Consider the following 22,280-nt stretch of genomic DNA (forward strand, 5'->3'; position numbering starts at 1 on the left):
AAAGCTGTACCCTCATTAGGAGATAATAGAATGAGTTGCCTAGTCATAAAAATAAGACATAAGCAAAACCTATGCATTGATGCAAGAAGATTTAGCGTTCAACATCCTAAACCGGAAACAATGTACTATAAATACATCTGTGCCAGCCTAATAGATGAAAAAGGGGTGCAAGGCTGGTCAACAGATAGAATCTGTTACTCAGCCAAGAGCCCCAAGGCAGAGGGTGTTTTAAGTCGGATTTGGCTTCTCCTCGCCTTTATTAGAGTTTTCTTTTAAAAAAAATAAAAAGAATGATTACAATTAGATATAGCTGTTGCACAAACAGGTGACAACCATGGAGTAGAATGAAGTTTAACTTGAAACCTGAAAGAATAAAAGCTTTCATAGTTACCATGATCTAGGAGGTTATATAGGAGGCACATGTATCAGCAGAGAGAGAGAAAATTCATCAGCCCAAAGACCATCATAAAGCAAAAATTTTCAAAATGAATTCTAGTCAGCTATAGATTAGTAGTAAGTATTGCAATGATAGGGTAAATTCGAAGAAGAAGTACAAGACGAAAGATTTTTGGAAATCACTGCATTCGCGGAACCACCTAAAGGAGAAAAAGAAGAAACTGTATACAAGCTAGGGCTAGATTTAAGACACATATCAAGGAGTTAAGGTAAGTGATTAGGTTGTCTAAAGAAAGTTAACTATTTTAGTAACAGATTGATAAATACAAAAGATATTGTAATGATGACAGGAAATGCACCTCTTCTTGCCTTTGCTAAGAAAGCGAATCCAACAAGACAGCAGGACATGAAATGGGTTGGACTGGATTTCATGTTTCTAGTTACTGGGTGATCATGGTGATAATATGCCAATGAACTTTCTATATTTTGTATTTGCATTGTTTCTAAATTGTTTTTTCATTAATGTTAATTTTATTAAAATAAAATATTTAATTACAAATGAAGATGCGGCATCATTGAGGTTTGAATTTTTGTGTCATGCCATGTATGTAAAGATAGTATTTTTTATTTATTGGTATTTTTTTGTCAAAATAACTATTTTTATAATGTTTTTAGTTGGTTTGTAGAAACATTTAAAGGAAACAACTGTTTTTAAAACTAATGCCATAATGACAGATAAGTACTTGAACAAGAGAGTTGTTTACTTTGCGTATTTCACACTCAGGTAAAGTAATCTAGTAACAGCTAGTAAGTTAAATTGTGAAAATAATTGAAAGATTTTTATTTTCAGAACTTTTAATTGTGAAATTTCTTCTGTAAAACTTGACATCACAAGTAAGCAACAAACGTCTTGTCTAGAACTCATTCAAAAATTAGCATATGCATGATCAGAAGCCCAATATAATGAATTTTATGAGATATTTGTTTCTTCATTGCCAACTACAGTTCTTGACTATTTTAATAATAATTGGCACAACATTCGTAATAAATGGGCCTTTGGCTTAAATTATGCATGTGCTAATTTTATGATCACCACTAACAACCATCTGGAAAATTTTAATGGAAAACTGAAAGAAATGGTTGACTGTAATAGTACGTCAAATAACTTTCTTGAGAATTTATATATTTTATTTGTCTCAACGCGAAATGATAGAGATTACAAAGCTATTTTCGAAATGCAGAAAATTTGTTTTGACTTTTTTGAACCTAATTCTACTGAATCAGGTTATAAAAATATTCTGACAACATATGCATTTGAGCAAGCATTGAAATAATTTTCCTTGCGTTCTGAAGTAAATTTTTTTTGTGACAATGAAAACCATATAGCTAAAAGCAGTGAAGGTATGCTTATAGTCACTTCTGATTCGTGTTGTTGTACATAAAGAAAAACAATGGGTCTACCATGCCGCCATATCTTTGCAGTTCGCCAGTTGCTTGGTTTGAATCTATTTGATGCCAAGCTATGTCAAGAAAGGTGGACAATGAAGTATTATTGTCAGCATCAAAGAGTTTTTAATACTTTGTCCGAAACTAAGGAGTCTTGTGTGGAGATTTGTGTTCCTCCAAGAAAAAAAACAATCCTTTCTCAGCACAAAAAAGTTCAAACTTGCACTTCGTACAACTTCATTATTAGCTACATTAATTTCAAAGTCAACTGGACCTTGTTTTAAACAGAAAATGGATCTTCTATAAGAACTGCAAAAGGGTTGGGAGCATGGCAAAGTCATGGTGTTAAATGAACTTGGTGAGACTTAAGGGTATCTGATATAGTCTCCCAGCAAGCAAACGACGTCATGTCAACGTCTTAGGGTGGTTGAAGTGTTAACGTCAGAAGTTTCAACGTCTATTTCACGTTGATTTGTAGTTGATAAACTAACGTTGAAGAAAAAGTTGTTGATTCAACGTCTTATCGAGGTGGAAACCTCAACGTCAGAATTTTCAACGTTTATTCCACGTTGATTTATTGTTAATAAACTAATGTGGATTTAATCAACGTTAAATCAACATGTCTTTTTACTTTCGTTTTGATATCGAGACAAATAAGACTTCTTATTAAAATAAAGATGGCTAATCACTCGCAGAAATGTGCTATTTTTAATTGTATTTTATTTAAAAGTGGTTGTTTTTACAACATTACATATATGTTTTTCATTTATGGGTAATAATTAAAGATTTTTTAGTTTATAATTTTCGTTTTTTATTCTCCTGGTTGGAAGTAAAAATGCTTCAATTTTAATATTATTAATGATTATTGAAAAGAATTCTCTTTTTCTTACGAAACATTGTTTTACACAGCTTCAATTACAAAAATACATTTTTTTATTTTTTTGTAACTAATTAGTTACAAAAATAAACTGGGTGTTATTTTAAGGTTTTCTTTTAAGTTCCATTTGTATTTGGAAAGGGTGGTTGAATTTTGTAGTTTTCTGTTTACAAATGATTGTTTGTGGTTTGCCCATCTCTTTTTCCATTCTCTTTCTAATAGTCCAATATATACTTTTGTTTAGGGCTGACACTATACATTTGTAAATTACATTTAAGACTCTGTCTACAGCTTTAAGTTAAAAAAAATTTAAATATTTTTATTTAATCTCGTATACAAACTTATATAGCTCTGAAATCATTCATCGAGCACTGTTAAATATACGCACCTAAAATTTTTACTTATATTTAAATATATATATATATATATATATATATATATATATATATATATATATATATATATATATATATATATATATATGACAATTTTATAAAAAAATCTTAATATTTAGTAGAACAATAACAATATTATTCCCAATATTGCAAAAACGGTATATAAAATATATTCCTGGCTAACCTGATAATATATTTATTTATAGAAATAAAAGTATTCAGTTGATATGTCATCACAGAATATGTAATGGAGAAAAATGAATAAAATAGTAATTGATTTATTTACTGAGACAGATAATACAACAAAAACAAATAAACAATAAATATTTATTACAGATTATAGAGTTGTTTCAAAAGAATCAATTGAGGAAAAACTTAAAGGTGTTGAAGAAACAGATTTTGACTCAGATTCCAATCTTGACTCGGGTAGTTCTGATTCTTGTGTCTTGAATTATGGAAACGTATAGATATAAATGTTTCCATGATTCAAGACACAAGAATCAGAATCAGACATAGATGACATAGAAAAAACAGTAAATGGAAATCTTCGTGAAAAATTAGTGGAATGGGTTGTTGTGAACCAAACTTCTTATTCTGCATCGAATCAACTCTTTTTTATTTTGAGAAACAATGGCCATGCGGAACTTCCAATTATTGAAAACTCCATGTAACATTCCTCTGCAGAATAAGTGTGGTGGCGATTACATTTATTATGGTTTGGAAACTAATATTTTAAAACATTAAAGTAAATTTCCATATCTGGAGAAAATTGAATTAGTTGTGAATGTTGATGGGATGCCATTATTTAAAAGTACTTCAGTCGCTTTATGGCCCATACTTTACTCATTTTCAAGTATTCAACCATTTTGAAAGAGCAAACCTTCTTCTGAAGAGAGCTTTATGTTTGATTTTGTAAACGAATTATCAATTTTATTACAAAATGAAATCAAAACTCCTGACAAACATTATTATGTTGTAAATGCAATGCATTTTTGTGAAGCTGCACCAAGCAGTGAACGCCTTAGAGATGAATAATAAGTTAAAAAGAGTTTAGCAGAGTGAGATAAAAGTACAAAAGAACAGATGTCCAGTGGAAAAAAAGAGCCTCAAAGTAGAAAAATATTTAAAAAATGATAAGTAAAATATTGTAAAAACAAAAAATAACAATAAACAATTGTCGAGATATGTAAGAGTCATTTTCTGTTGTTCTCCTAAGTTTTCGTTAGTGTCCAGCATAAGTGTGAGTGTAGACAGTATCAGTGATGGGGTAGAGTTATTCGTTTTATAAGTAGTTATTATGTGGTCTGTATTATTAGGGTGGTAAACATACATTATTGATATAAGTGTGTCATAGACGTCTCGAGTACCTTATGGGTTTGCGCCTTATGGTACAGTATGAACACAAGAAGACCTCCAGCTTTTGCCTAAAACCGACATCCCAAAAGAAGTTCCACTCTGGGTCTACACCAGGGTATTTTGTTAAGGTATCCCATTCTGTTATCCCAAAAAGACTATTCTTGGAGTATCCTGTCAGGGCAATTGCCACAGACTTCTGAATTGACACTGGGACCAGAGGACACTTAGTGGGGCTCAGTACAACTTGCATACAATTGTAAGTCACTTTTTTGACATGAGTGTCGATAAGTGCAGTGCTTTGTTGTAGTATAACGAGGGTCAGTGAGAGTTGTGAACTGTTTTGAGTCTTATAGATGTGTATGTAATGTAGACAGTCAATGCAGTGTACTTGTGTGTGTCTACTGTAATAGAATGTCTTGATGTTATGAGTTGTTAGTATAAAATTGGTTGAAAGTCATTAAAACTAGTGTAACGTAAGCTAGACGTGAATACTAGAAGTCCGATAACATGTATTTTAAAAATAACAAACTATTGCAGACTATGTATAGCATGGCTGACTTTGTGTCATATACAGTGAATATTTAATAATAAAAGATAATGGTAGGTTTCTTTACTATATCATTTGTGAGCTTTAGCTGTCATTTAACTTGCTGTTGTTTTGTATGCAACATTCATTCAAGTAAATCATTTAATATAGTATATATATATTATATATATATATAATATAGTATATATTATGTATATATATGTAATATATACTATAATATATGTATTATATATATGTAATATATACTATAATATATGTATATATATATATATATACATATAAAATATTTATATGTATATATATATATATATATATACATATATATATATATTTATATATATATATATATATATATATATATAATATATATATACTATATTTTATGTATATATATACTATATTTTATGTATATATATATAATATATATATATATATATATATATATATATATATATATATATATATATATATATATATATATATATATATATATATATATATATATATATGTTAGTTATATTTATAAAGTACTTTCTGTTTTCAAACTCAGGATTTCAACATATAGTATTACGGAGGTTGGTCCAAATAACTTTGCAAATAAGCGAAATGTCTAAAAAGTTACACACAATGGAACCAGAATGGTTAAATGTTTACAAAACAGTAATTGGTAGCTGTAATTTTAATTTTAAGTGTTGAAAATTGGAAAAGATGTTGATCTATATATTTTTATATATTTACATTTCTTTTTAATGGCTGCATGTTAAAAATAAATGAATTTAGTTGAATTTACAAAAAATAGATATAAAAACTCAAAAAATAAAATATATTAGTTTACATTAAAATTGTAAACTTCATGTATTCTTATGAAATAATGTAAATTAAAGATATTCTTTCCTCCTTTCTATACAATTTTATTCACTTGACCAAATTAGAATGTTTTTGCATTTATTTTCTAGAATCGATTAAGCGCTTTGAGCCTAAGGCAATAGACAAAGAAACTAGATTATTTATAGTCTCTTGCCTAAAGTATGCACCTTATCGTTTGAATGGAGGTAAACGGAAATCTGACAACCACGAAATAGACGATGAAGACACGAAAGTGATAAAGAAAAAAATCAAGATGAATTCGTAGTAGACGATAACGTTGAGTCAAGTGAAAGCGGAAGTAGTTTCGAAAAAGAAAAAGAAATTATCTCCTTTGTAAAAAACTTTAACATACATTTTAGTAAACTTTTTAAAGTGTTATGTTTCAACGTTGTTTTTTTGACGTTGAATCGATGTAGATATTAGAACGTCAATTTCTTGTTTTAAATCAATGTTTATAAATCAACATCAGTTCAATGTTAATTTATTGACGTTGAATCAATGTTGATATTTCATCGTCGATTTCTTGTTTCCAAATCAGCGTTTGTAAATCAACGTCAGTACAACGTTAATTTAATGACGTTGAATCAATGTTGATATTTCAACGTCGATATTTTGTTTCCATTTCAACGCTAAAATCAACGTCAATAAATCAACGCGTTATCGACGTTGAATCAACGTTGAAATGCTTGCTGGGCTATAATAGGATAGAAATGAGATCGATTTTAGAAATGTGTCTTCAGAGCAATATGTTACTGCCGATAATTCGCAACAAAACCAAGAAGAATGTTTTGTGCAGGACAAAGCGGGTGTTCTAGATATATATAAATTTCAAAATAGTTATATGCAATTGAGAGTGATAGTTATATTAAATAGAATTTATTAATTATGTAAGAATAAGATGGAATAATAGCATTTTGTACATATATTTTAGACACTCAGTTAAAAAAGATTTGCTTGCCTCAAAGTGTTGTCCAATATGGACGTCCTAAAGGTGCTACTCAAACAACTATAGGTCTTCCTAAAAAACGTCTTTGTCGATCTTCTGATGTGCCAGTTCCTTTTATAAAACTTGAATCTGCTAAAAGACATGCTTGTATGTTAAAAAATTGTTTTACATTTAAAGCTAATAAATAATAAGCTATTTTTAAAAGTTTTTCTTTTTAATTTATGTTGGGGATCATTCATAAAAAGTTTAACTAGTAAATAGTAGCAAAAGATTTTTTTTCTAGTATTAAGAAGATTTCTTTTCTTGCACAATTTTAAAGTTATATGTTTAATGACGATCACTGTGCAAAAACGGAAATGATCTCCTATCCATATTAAAAAGTCAAATACAACATGACATACTTTATGGGTGACCACTTAATTAAAATTAATAAATGTTTAAATTAATTTTTTTATTAATAGATGGTTATACTGCATTAGTTATTAAGATCAAATGGTTTTGTTATAGTGATGCTTAATTGGTTTTTAAAAGCTGACGACGTACAGAAAGCTCTTTCTGGTACCCTTATCAATAAGAGTGCTATAGAAAAAAACCGAATTGTATTCCATCATCTATTCTTGATGAAAGTGCATTAGAGTTGCTTCTTCATTGCAAATATACTTTAGCTTGAATGCATGGAAAGCACTTGATTAAGTAATCAAGGCTAAAAAAAATCAACGTATCTGGCCATGTGCTGTATGCCTGAAGAACACAAACGAAGAAATATTAAACTGACTGTTTCAGATTATATAGTTATATTTAAATAGTATAATATAGTTTCTAGTAATCTTATTATATTTGTCATTAATACATTTGTTAAATAAAAATTGAGTAAATCTACATATTATATATCATGTTACATACAATGTAATATATACATATGGTATAACAAATATGTTTACATGTTTGTATATATACAGTGGCGGATTTACCATATGCGAGGCCATAGGCAAGTTTTCTATTATATTAGTTGAGTTTTTAATTCTTGTGTTCTATTGTGTTTTGGATATTTATTAGAACGTAACGAAGCAAAAAACGCATATAGGTTTTAAATGTACATTAAGTATTTTTTTTATTTTGGATGAAGATGCACTAATAAGACTACTCAAAATGCGATACCATTTATTTTTTTCGCAGATTTTAGGAGGATCGATTACATTGACTTAAAAAGTTAACCTTTCTGACTTTTAAAGACGCAAACTCATCAATTAAATCAGAACAGTCCAAGGACCGACTTATTTTCAATGGAAATTAAAGCTAATGCAGATAAGCGGTCTTGGCCCATAGTGGAACGTAAATAGTTTTTTATGAGTTTTAATTTGGAAAATGACCTCTCTGCGCTTGCCACTGAAATAGGGGAAGTTAGTAAAATTCGTAGGGCAATAAATAAATTTGGAAAAATTTCGATTAAAGAATTTGCCGTAATATACTTCAAAATTTCCAGTGCATCTTTCGATTCCGCCGAAGCTTCCATTCTTAAAAGTGTATTTATTTCCGAGTATAACTCTTCATGGTTCACTTCCGATTCTTCTGTACTAGGATTTCTCAGTGATATTTCTAAATTTTTACAATCATTCAACAATTCATTTGCATCTAAACTTCGCATTTTTTCGGTACGGGTTAAAAAACCTAATATTTTGTTGTATGAATCAAGCATTTTGAATCGATAATAATGCGTGAAAATTTATTTTTAAAATGCCCTCTCCAGTTTGGGATTACTTCAAAAAAGTTGAAGGTAAGTTTATCATTTAAAAAATTTTCCTTAGTCACTAAAATCTTTATCACCTTCAATAAAATTATTTTAAAAATATGTGATCAAGGAGTTGTCTTTTATAAAATGTGGATTAGTAAGTAGAAGATTCCAATAGGTGTTAAAATTTATTTAGGTTTGTGAATAAAACAATAGTGAAAAAGAAAAATGTTTTTTACTTTCATTTTATTGATGAATATGTACGCAAGTTTTAAACAATAATTAATCATGGGCAATGATCGTCATTTGGAGCTTTGATGTCATTTCAATATTTTTTTAATATTATAAATTTACTACATAACAATCTTCAAATAATACGGTAATGAAAGATTTCTGGTTTTATGAAATCAAGTAAATTTAGACAAAATCATAGACACCAAATAGACAAAAAATTATGCTTTGTAGACTTATGAAGTGAAAATTATTTTTTAACTGAGCAATCTTAGGACACCATCAAAAATTTGATAGACACAACAAGGACAAAAAATTAAACATTTGTTGTGTCCATTACAACATAAAGAATTGTCTATGTCTGTGTTGTAAGTCTATCCATAGACTAGTCTGGTTACTACCGGCAAATGCCTGCTTTGCCTTTGCTTAAAACCGCCGCTGTATATATATAAAAAAAATGTTTACATGTTTGTATATATATATATATAAAATATGTTTACATGTTTGTATATATATATATATAAAATATGTTTACATGTTTGTATATATATATATAAAATATGTTTACATGTTTGTATATATATATATAAAATATGTTTACATGTTTGTATATATATATATAAAATATGTTTACATGTTTGTATATATATATATAAAATATGTTTACATGTTTGTATATATATATATAAAATATGTTTACATGTTTGTATATATATATATAAAATATGTTTACATGTTTGTGTATATATATATATATATATATATATATATATATATATATATATATATACATATGTATATATATATATATATATACATATATATATATATATATATATATATATGCATATATATATGCATATATATAAATATATATACATATATATATATATATATATATATATATATATATATATATATATATATATATATATATATATATATATATATATATATATATAAATTATGTTAGTGTATTCTACAAACAGAGTGCTCAATGTTCTAAAAGAACAGAGCAATAATAAATTAGTAAAAACACTTATCTAATTTTTGATTACTTCAACACTGTGTTTCACCATCAGTAGGTTCATCAGGAAGAATGTCAAAACATAAAAAAGTTTTCAAATTATAGAAAAATTATTTCACAGGAAGTTGGGAATTGTTATAGTTAATTATGTAATAACTGTAGTATTTTGCAACTAGGAAGTTGCATCAATTACATTAGATAATTAAAAAATCATGAAAAGAATTCTTTAGAATTAGGATAAATTTGGACTGGTCATTTGTTTTTATAATTTTTTAAAAGGAACTTATTTTCATGTCTGCATTTAGAAATTAATTCTGATTTTTTATTCAGTAAATTTTCTTGATCTAAATGAGTAATAATTTCACATTTTTCTTGTAAACATAGTATACATTTTTTGGAAATGTTATTATAGGCAGGCGCAGTTTTTAGGATAGACCAGTTTAATTTAAAATTAATATTTTTTTCTTTTAGTTGCCAAATATATTTAGACAGCATGGTCTCTTTTGAGTATTTTTTATGTTTAAAAGATTGTTTGTGATTGGCATAACGTTTTTTCCATTTGCCCTCGGTTAAGCCAATATAATGTTTATCAGGGTTGTTTTGCGAGGAAACAATGCATTTGTAAATAATATTTTTTGATAAGCATATGCCATTCATAGGGCAGTCAAGTTACAATTTTCAGTATTTTTTTCTTTGAGAAATTCATTTTTATTAATCAATGCAAAATTATGGCCTTTTATAACTCTTTCAATATTTTTTGTACAGCTATAACTTACTTTAATAGTGTTTCTGTTAAAAATTTTGTGCAATTTATTAGAGGGAGGGAAATATTTATCAACTATTTTTAAAAACGCTTTTCCAATGTTTGTTAAAACATTTTTGCTGTTCGGAAGGTTGAACCAAAGTCTATTTCTATTTCTATTTCGCTTTTTTGCAATTTTTGTTTTAAAGTTCAGCTCGAAATTTTTAATCCGCTTTTTTTAAGAAAATCTTCATACACGCGTTTGGAAGAGTTAAAAATATTTTCATTAGAGGAGTTTTGATTAAGTCTATTGTTAATTGAAATGGGAATTTGTTTTAAGATTTGAGAGGGATGATTTGAATTTATATTAATATACGATAATTCATCATTAGGTTTTTTATAAGGCCTATAAGAGTTTTCTGAGAGGTTAAATGTGACATCAAGAAAATTCACAATTTTTAAATTAATGTTTATCTCAATTTGGAAGCCAATGTTTTTGAAAATTTCTATAATATTTTTTCTGACTTTGTCAAGTTGAGGCCCTGATTTTTTTTGTATTATTATCAAGCCATCATCGCGGTACAAGCCTAATTGATTAAAATGAACTATTTTAGCTTGGGAATTTAAAATATATAAGACTACAAATTCGCAAATTTCTGCTCAGTCGTAACTTCCCATTGTTACATCAAAGCATTTGTGCGTGGTTTTTTTCTTTCACGTCTCGTTCTTAAAATAGAGTAAAGTTTTTCTGCAATGTTTAATTAGACGAATAGTGTCGTCTGTAATTTCAGTATGGGTTTTTCCAAATTCTATTGTTTTATCTAAAATTTCTGCTGTAATTGAGGGGTAAAAATCATTAATATCAAATTGTATAAACGTGCATTCATTTTTATTACTAATTTTAGAAAACCAATTTATAACATCAGTGGTGTTTTTCCACTAAGCTCCAGGTTTATATTTGTTAAGCACTCTTAATTGTATTTTACATAAAATAAACATGGAAACTAACAATTTTAATTATTCCCTAAAAAATATCCCAATCCCAGACAAAAAAAGTTATACCATTTCTTTAATTGAAAAAATAGAACACTTTTTAAAAGAATTCGTTGGAAAGCCCATTTTTTCTTAGAATCTGAAAACGAAAAAAGCCCTATAATTGAAAATAACCAAAAAGAAAATTTCGGATTCAAAACAAAAAACGCCCCACCATTTATTCCTAACCTAGAAAACTTTAAAAACGATTTATTACACTTGATTAAAACAATAAAATTTCGAAATATTAAAAATGATTTCCAAAAGGAACTCAAGTTAGACATTATTAATATAAAATCAAACCCTAATATTTTAGTTTTTGCTTATAAAACAAGCAACATATACCAAATTGCCACAGATAATCACCAAAATTACTGCGCGATAATATTTCTAATAACTACGCAAATCCCCGAAAAACTTAGAAAATTCAATTAATTTAGAAGGCCAAAACATTTGCTAAAACAACCCAGTGGGCACAGTACGTTTTTAAAACGTTTTTAAAACGTTTTTTAGACGTCTTTATAAGGTTTAAACCTAATAAAAACGTCCAAAAAAAAGGTTTTGAAAACGTACTGTGCCCACTGGGAATTAATTTAGATGCTAGAATTGAATCAGTCGCACCAGCGCACAGTGGGCCAGAATGCACTTTTACTGGACAAAATTCATAACTAATTTAATATTAGAGCTATATTCACTAAAATTAGTATGAGTACTAATATGATGTCTGCGCTTTTTATGAAGGTAATATTTTTTTATTTCGTTGCTATGGATACCTTTATTTTGCTTAGCAACAACCTACTTTTGTTATCTGCAGATATTTTATAAGTGCTATATTCACTAAATTTGGCATGAGTACCAATATGAGATCACACTTCTTACAAAAGTGATAATTTTTTAAATTTAGTTGTTATGGATACTTATATTGCTCAGTTACCGGATACTTTCCTTAGTTACAAAGTGGTAAATTGATATTTGAATATCTTATCGGATTTTTGACCCACCTATATTGAATAAAAATTGAGTATTTAGGTAAATAATGTTTTAGGAATAATAAAAGCAAAAAATAGTGCAAGAAAACGTTATCAATTTTAAATTACATCAAAAAATTATAAAACAATAATATCGTTTGAAGATTGTTTAAGTAATTGTAAAACATCTGAAGGAAATGCTTTATGATTTGTTTGGTGTGATGTTGATTTACGCAATGATGAAATAACAGGATCACTGGAAACTAGGAGTCTATTGATAAGATCAGTATTTGTTGCTTTTCTGGATGTTTTTCGGCTGAAAATTTTCGCGATAAGATTTAAAGTCTTTATTTCTAGCCTCTTGAGCTTCCTCTGACATAAGTCCGATGGGTAATGTAAGGCTTTTAATTATGTCATGTCCATGTATCAATACTTTGTAAACTGATTGAGCCATGTAATACCATGGATAAAGGGACACATATAGTCTAAAAGTGTCAAAACAATAATCCTTGAACTTTAAGCAGTCTATTTCATATCCTGAAGAGAGCGTTACCAAGATAATGTAAAATCTGAATATAAGGTTTTGGTCAATACCCAGAATTTCAGCTGTTTGTTCATATGCTGCAAAAGCATGCCTTGAGGTATTGCCATCATTACTTGTTCCAGAACCACCACTTTTAGGGAAACCAAGAACAAGTCCCATTTTGTTCATAAAATCAGTCTGAATCTTTTGTTTAGCTACAGATGCCTTTTCTTTGTGTTCTTTAGATCTTGCTTGCCACTTTCTTGTTTCTTTTTTATATGCAATGTGCAATAACATCTCAAAAAATCGAATCCATGCATGAAGACTGGAAAGACCATATTTGAACTCTCTGTTAGTATAATCTATATTAAGGATATCAAGACTATTCATATTTTTTGGAGAGACACCACACACTGAACAGCATTGGTATGAGTTATTTTTTTCAGATAATATTGTTTGAACCTTCCCATCAATCATTGTAAGTTCAATAATACAATTCACTTCAATAGAAGATCCGCAAACCTCTAATAAAATCATACCCAAGCTTTCTATCTCACTTTTAATGTACTGATCTTCTTCAACCACAGATTCCTTGGATTCCATTTTGTATGCAAATCTTATGGGTCTACAATAGGCTGTGGAGGACGACTTTTGATTTCTCCAAATAGGCACCTTTTCGTTGCTGTTGTTAAATCCAGTCAAATCCAATGGGACAAGACAAGTAATAAATAATGATAACATTTCAATTTTGCATCTCTGACATCATTGTAAGCGGGGTAGATGTTATATTCTTTATCCAAGGCTCCACTTCTAATCAATTGATAGGAAGCTTTTGTCAGATTTGCATCAATTATTAAAGCCAGTGCTTCGTCTGCTGAATATTTAGTTGCTTTATCTGTATTTGATATATTTAAAACATTCTTGGCAGCAATAACAACTGATTCATCTCTAAATTTTTTATTAGCAGCAAAAAATAATTCATTGGATGAATGAGATTCAATTAAACAAGATACACGCCGTTTTTTAGTTTTATTAGAACTATTATCAAATGCAACTGGTTTTCAACCACGTCTACTTGCAGTTGGTTCATTGTCTTTTTTTCTGACAATTAAATTTTCATTAAGCCAGTTCACAAACTTCTTTTCAAAATTTTTCACAGTATAGTTTGCAGATTTCCACTTTTTTTTATACAAGTAAACAAATCGTTGAACAGCATGTCTAAAATCAACGTCTTTAAAATCAGCAAATTTTGGCTGAATAAATTTTAATATATCTTCAGTAATATTTTGTTTTGAAATACTAAGATTGTTTTTTTGGAGAAAATTATGAATGTCTAAGTTTAACAAAACCATATCTAAATAATTATTGTAACAAGTATTTTGTATTTAAAAGTAAAATGTTATAATATATGCCGCCTGGACTACTAATACTTGTTAGTAATTAAGTTACTACAAGTGTTAGTAATTAAAATTAAAAGTAATTAAATTACTGTCAGTGTTAGTAATTAAATTACTAACAACTACCGAAAATATGTTGTTGCTATGTTATGCAAAGTAAGGTATCCATAGTAACCAAAAAAAGTTAACCTCATAAGAATTCTGAATCTTATTTTAATACATACCCCCAATATTGTGTATTTAGCGCAAGTAAAATACTGTTAAAACAACGTTAATGTAAAAATGAGTTGTTGCTATGCAAAATTTAGTACCATAGCAACCAAGTTAAAACATACATAAAATCTGAACGGGGATTTAAGGGGACGAGCAATCAATTAAAACTCGATTGAAGCATCATATAGCTCAATAAATATAAGACAACACATGGCAAATTGTGGTAATTATTAGTTATTGTGCGGCAAAAAATAAGTTTCTTAAGAAACTTTTTTTTTTAATCTGTGATTTTCAAAGTATAGCTGAGATAACATGCTATGACAAATTTATTTCACACATTGGTTTTTCTTATCTCTAAATACTCTAGAATAACATGTACTAATTTTTTGTTTCAAAAACGTAGATGTAATTGAAATATAACACAACGTTGATGCCACCGTTAATTACTTATTTATAATTTTTTTATTTTTTTATTTTATCTCAATATTCAAATGCTTAGAGTCCTGGTAACTAAGGGATTTAATATAAATAAATTATCAATAGATTTCTCCTAATATATGTAGATACTAAAATTAAATAGGTTTTCAAGATTAGACAACTAAAATTTTTCCCATTTTGTCCACCTACTGGCCCACTGTGCAGCGCAAGCGTTTATCACACTAAAAGATCATAAACCAAATTTTGAAAATAAACTCCTTTGTAAGCTACTAGTACCTTCAAAAAGTGAACGAGGGCACGTTAGTAAAATTAAATTAGACAAAATAATTTATATATATAAATTAGATAAGTGTTTTTACTAATTTATATATATATATATATATATATACATATATATATATATATATATATATATATATATATATATATATATATATATATATATATATATATATATATATATATATATATATATATATATATATATATATATACATAAATTATGTCAGCGTATTTTACAAACAGAGTGCTCAATGTTCTAAAAGAACAGAGCAATAATAAATTAGTAAAAACACTTATCTAATTTTTTTTTTCTTTCTTCTACACTGTGTAGAAGAAAGAAAAAATTAGATAAGTGTTTTTACTAATTTATATATATATATATATATATATATATATATATATATATATATATATATATATATATATATAACAACCGCCCTCCGCAAATAATAATGCAAATCCCTATCTCTATCAACAACAGATTATCACAAAATTCCTCGAATGAAAAAACATTTAATTTATTTATACCAGAATACGAAGATGAACTAAGAAGAAATGGCTTCACTAATTTTAATTTAAAGTATAACCCTCAAAAAAGAGAAAAAAAGACAAGAAAAAGAAATATAATATGGTTTAACCCCCTCAGTGTAAAAGCGTCTCTACCAATGTCGGACATATCTTCCTGAACTTAATCGACAAACACTTTCCAACATCCCACCCCCTAAGTAAACTATTCAATCGAAACACCATCAAATTGAGTTACTGCTGCACCAAAAATATCGAAAGTATAATAAAAAGCCACAACAAGAAAATTAGTTCAGAAAGACCAAAAGAATACCCACCCTGCAATTGCATAAAAAAAGAAAACTGCCCTATAATAGGAAAATGTAGAGCCTCTAATGTTATTTATAAATGTATAGTATCCCCCCTAACACCCCAGAAAAAGTATATATTGGTCTAGCAGAAGGTGAATGGAAGAAAAGATGGGCTAACCACAAACACTCATTCACAAACAAAAAGATGAAAAATTCAACCACCCTTTCAAAGTATATATGGCAGATAAAAGAAAACTTAAAAATAACACCAAAATTAACTTGGTCAATAATTAAACAAGTCCCCGCCTACAGCAACGTATCAAAAAAATGCTTGCTTTGCCTTCATGAAAAACTTTGCATAATATCATACAAAGGTACGCAAAAAATTATTAAATAAAAAAACAGAAATTATTTCTAAGTGCCGTCACGAAAACAAGTTCTTGCTTGACAACCACGAGCCCAAAGATTAAAAAACCAAACCACGCTCGCAAATAGTATATATATATATATATATATATATATATATATATATATATATATATATATATATATATATATATATATATATATATATATATATATATATATTTATATATATATATACAAGGCCGTAGACAACTTTTTTTGATGTTTAAGCTAAGAAACTTTGAAACATGAAGAAAACGCCATATTTAAGTATGTTCACATATATGAGGAATGAGGATGCTACGCAAAAAATTGCGGTGACTGGGAACAATAAAATCCCCAAAACGTTAGCCCCCCATTCCCCAGCCCCAAATAGAAGGGCAATAAGTCAAATTTGTAGTTTCTTTTTAATTTTAAACTTTATTTATATTCATCTACAAATTTCAAATTTGATTCAATAGTCTCTTTTCGATCAGCTTTTATGACTTTATAAAGTTTACACCGCCCTCAATTTAAGGGGGGCGGGTGTAAACTTTATAAGGTCATATATATATATATATATATATATATATATATATATATATATATATATATATATATATATATATATATATATATATATATATATATATATATATATATATATATATATATATATATATATATATATATATATATATATATATATTTATATATACACACACACAAAGTGACCCATAAGTCACTTTACATTTTAGAAATTAAATAACTTTTTCTTAAATGACTTTATTTAATTAATTTTTAGAGTCTGTAAGTTAGTTCTGACTTATAAATAGTAAAACGCAACAAGGAGAAACAACAATTTTAAAATGAGGGTATTTTAATTGAAGCAAATTTTAAATTTCACCTATCTTCTGTTGATTGGTTTATTTTAACAAGAGCTTTGAAAAATAACATCAAAAAAAAAAAGAAATTTTTTGAAAATACACGAAAAGAAATTAAAGAATTTAACAAATGGTCATAGTTTACTTTTTAATACTTCAGATATTATAAAGAATCTTTCTTCATTTAAGCTTTCAGAAGACGAATTAGACATCCTTAAAAATGTACTGAACTTCTCTATCCCACCACAACATCTTAAAAGAACCGATATATACCTTTCATTCGAACTCATAAACCGATTTCTACAGAATAATTTAAAAAACAATAATAACTCCAGTCAACTTAAAGCTGAACTTTCTTATCTTGCTAATTCCTATGTATATAAATATCGTTCATCTAAAGAAACTGTAAAAAAGCATGGGATTCTGAAAAAGTTATGTAAAAATCCAGATATCATTATTTTAAAACCAGATAAAGGAAATGGCGTGGTTATTCTAGATAAAGAAATTTATGACAACAGTCTCTATAAAATCATTAATGATCCATCCAAATTTAAAAAACTTTAAAAAGGTGTCACTACCACCAGAGAACCACCATAAGATGATTTCTTTTGACGATAATATAAGTTTCAGACCTATCGTATCATCCATTGATACTTATAATTATCAATTAGCTAAATTTCTTAGAGAACTATTAAGGAAGTAATAGAGAACTATTAAGGAAGTAATTGGCGTTATTAAGGAAGTAATTGGCAAGAAAAATTTAGACAAATGCTCTGCCAAAAAATTTGAAATTCAATAATAAACTAGTTGTTGATAACGCTATGGTAGCAGGAACGCTTAACAACTTTTTCGTTAATGTTGGTAAAAGTTTAGCCGGTAAAATTGAACCATCTAAAATAAGCTTTAAATCATATTTGACATCAAATAACACTATTATGTCAAATCATGAACTTACGAAGGAAGAATTAATGAATTCAGTATCTATGTTAAAACCTAACAAAAGTTCAGGTTTAGATGATGTCATCAGTAATGTCGTTATTAATACACTAAAATATATAACAATACCACTTTTACATATTTTTAATTCATCTTTAAAACATGGAGTTTTTCCTGAAAAACTAAAAAGTGCAAAGGTTACACCAATTTTTAAAACAGGTGATCCTTCTGATGTTTCCAACTACAGACCGATCTCAGTTCTTAATTGTTTTTCTTAAAAGATTTTGGAGCGTGTAATGTATAATAGACTTTATTCCTTCTTAAATGTAAATAATATTCTTTACAATAAACAATTTGGTTTTAAATCCGGTCATTCGACCGATCATGCAATAACTAATCTTGTACAAGAAATATTTAAAGCTTTTGATGAACAAAAATTTACTTTAGGTGTCTTTATTGATCTAAGCAAAGCGTTTGATATCATAATATTCTCCTATATAAACTTGAAAATTATGGTATCAAAAATTCTAACTTAGATTGGTTTAAGAGTTATTTGAAGAATAGAAATCAATGCATTTTATATGATGGCGAAAAAACAGATTTAATGACAATTAACTGCGGAGTCCCCCAAGGATCAATTTTAGGACCGCTTTTGTTTCTCATTTATATAAATGACTTGAGTAAATTTTCGAATATCTTAAACTCAATTTTATTTGCCGACGGTACTAATGTATTTTATTCTAATAAAGATATTAATATTTTATTTGCAACAATGAACAAAGAGCTTGAGAAACTAAGCGAATGGTTTATATCGAATAAATTGTCCGTAAGTATTTAAAAAACAAAATATACTTTCTTCCATCGTCTTCATGATAAAGAAAACGTTCCTTTAAAACTTCCTGAGCTTTTTATTAATAACTCTTATGTCAAAAGAGAGCGTTCTTTGTTGTTTCTAGGTGTAGTTTTAGATGAAAATGTAACGTAGAAAGAGCACATACGTATAATCCATAATAAAATCTCAAAAAATATAGGCCTCTTATATAAAGCAAAACAGTTGTTAAACCAAACTTGTTTGAAATTTATTTATTTTTCTTTTATTCATTGCTATCTAAATTACGCTAACGTTGCTTGGTGTAGCACTAATGTATCTAAAAATAAAAAGCTTTTAATTAAACAAAAACACGCTGTAAAAATTATTGGAAATGTGGATCGCTTCTCGCACACTAAATTTATTTTTAATAAATTCAAAATACTCAACGTATTTCAACTTAATTTATATCATATTCTTATATTTATGTTCAAAGTAGACAATAAAATGGCACCCATTTTATTTAACTCATTTTTTGAAAAAATAAATCATTTATACCCAACAAGATTTTCAAATAACAATTATATTCAACCAAAAGCATATTATTCTGCTACTAAGTTCTCGATTGCAATCAGAGGACCTAAATTATGGAACACATTATTGGATAATGAGTTAAAAAAATTCCTTCCCTTGATCAATTTAAAAATAAAATAAAAAATAAACTTTTGATAATTGACAATGAACAAGACTTCTTCTGAAACTTTTAAATAGGAGTAATCAATCGTTTTATTTACTTGTTATTTACTTTATTTTTGATCATATTTATTTTTGATTTTAATCTGAATCTTTACCTTTCTTTGATGTTCATGTTTTATCTCATTTTTATTTATTTTTAAATTCAAAATCTTAATAAATAAAAGTTTGAAAAGAAATAAAATTATGTGTGTAAAAAGTATTTTTTATATTTGCATTTTATGCATATATTACATTGTGATAACGGTAATACTTTTTTGTTATTTATATTCTTGTTTTGAAGGGGCTTGGCGATAAGACTGAATTTATTTTCTTCTTGCCCCAGCCGTGTTTATACATTTTGTAAAAGTCTAATTTTGTAAAATAATTCTTTATGGCGAAATACATGCATACATAACTACTATCTCCACTAATACCATCGGAATTTTGCACTAAAGATTCTCTCGCCTTTTCTAAAGAATTAAACCAAGCTAACCTTCATAAACATTTCTTAGTATCTTACGATATTACAAGTTTGTACACCAATATTCCACTACAAGAAACAATAGATATTGCCGTCAATAGCATTATAAATAGTAAAGTTAATCTTAAAATTAGTAAAAGTGATTTAAAAAAACTCTTCAATTTTGCAACATCTCAAACTCATTTTCTCTTCAAAGGACAAATTTATGACCAAATTGATGGTGTTGCTATGGGTTCTCCCTTAGCACCTGTTCTTGCTAATCTTTTCATGGGAAATTTTGAAGATAAATGGCTCAAATCATATAACGGAGAAAAACCAGCTTTTTATAAACGGTATGTAGATGACATTTTTGCTGCTTTCACTTCTGAAAATCACGCCGATTTTTTTTTGGAGTATATCAATAATAAACAAAATTCTATTACTTTTACAATGGAAAAAGAAATTCAATCAAAAATATCATTTTTGGACCTAACTCTAAATAAAACAAACAATTCCACAATTACCACTGTTTTTCATAAGATAACTTTCTTGGGACTTTACACAAACTTTCTCGGGACTCTAAACAAACTTAGCTTTACTTCATTTTCATACAAAGTTAGTCTGGTTAAATGTTTAACCGATAGAGCTTATAAAATAAACAGCACTAGTCTCGGTCTTAGTCATGATATTAACGATCTTTTTAAAGTTCTAAAACGCAACTTGTGCCCCTCTTGGTTGATTAAGAAAATCCATAGCTCGACATTTCATCACGTTCGGAAAAACTAGAAAATTATCAATATTTTAAACTTCCTTATATTGGAAAAATATCTGATTTAACTAAACAAAGACTTAACGCAATCATTAAAAGATATTGTAAATCAGTCACCGTAAAATTGGTTTTTATTTCCTTTAAAATTTCAAAGTTTTTTTCCCCAAAAGATCCCTTTCCAACAGACTTTAATTTATTCGTTGTTTATAAATTTGAATGCGCAGGCTGTAAATCCTGTTATATTGGCGAAACTACTCGCCATTTAAAGACACGAATAATCGAGCACCAAAAAAGGGATAAAACTCACACATTTATAAATATATTCATTCAAATGAAAGCTGTTTTAATAGTTTTAATCATGCTAATTTTTCAATTTTGGATTCGGCCTCCAACAAATTTATATTAAAACTCAAAGAAAGCATGCAAATAGAAAGAGTGGGAAAAACCCACTATTAATAAACAAATGAACCATGTAAAAATGTCAATTTTAATCTAGTTCCTTTTAACATTACCGGTTCTTATATATATCTATATCTATATATCTCTATATATATCTATATATCTATATATCTATATATCTATATATATATATATCTATATATATATATATATATATATATATATATATATATATATATATATATATATATATATATATATATATATATATATATATATATATATATATATATATATATATATATATATATATATATATATATATATATATATATATATAGTCTAAAAGGTTGGAATAAGGGATTGCATCTTTAATTTAATACTTTCTTGTTATAGGTAGTGATAGGCCCTATGTTCTCATAGGTTATGGTAACGATTCTCGTAACTCGGTTAAATTGTTCTCATTGGCTCCAGCCTATCGATATATGTATAGTATTTGGCCCTCTCAAAACATATTAAAATCAAACCTGTCTTATATTAATGAATAGATATCGTGAAGTTAATGTTAATAACCCATATTTGAGTGGGCTTTTTAAGAAATTCTGTGATCGAGCTCACATCTGACAATATTGTTTCAGGGTTTAAATCATGTGGCATTTATCCATACAATCTATCTGC

At 27.6% G+C, this 22,280-nt stretch overlaps 1 long non-coding RNA gene across 2 annotated transcripts; it reads left to right on the forward strand.

Annotated features, from left to right (window-relative positions):
- Window positions 1-2,514: 2,514 nt before the first annotated feature.
- On the forward strand, window positions 2,515-6,251 carry LOC136078306 (uncharacterized). Of its 2 annotated transcripts, XR_010637706.1 has the most exons (3): window positions 2,515-2,614; window positions 5,568-5,684; window positions 5,974-6,251. It is a non-coding gene; the product is annotated as an uncharacterized LOC136078306 (long non-coding RNA). The 2 variants fall into 2 exon arrangements; XR_010637705.1 differs by having other exon boundaries at window positions 5,568-6,251.
- The last annotated feature ends 16,029 nt before the right edge of the window (window positions 6,252-22,280 follow it).

This window comes from Hydra vulgaris, chromosome 03 (assembly GCF_038396675.1).
Source record: "Hydra vulgaris chromosome 03, alternate assembly HydraT2T_AEP".
NCBI classification, from domain to species: domain Eukaryota; kingdom Metazoa; phylum Cnidaria; class Hydrozoa; order Anthoathecata; family Hydridae; genus Hydra; species Hydra vulgaris.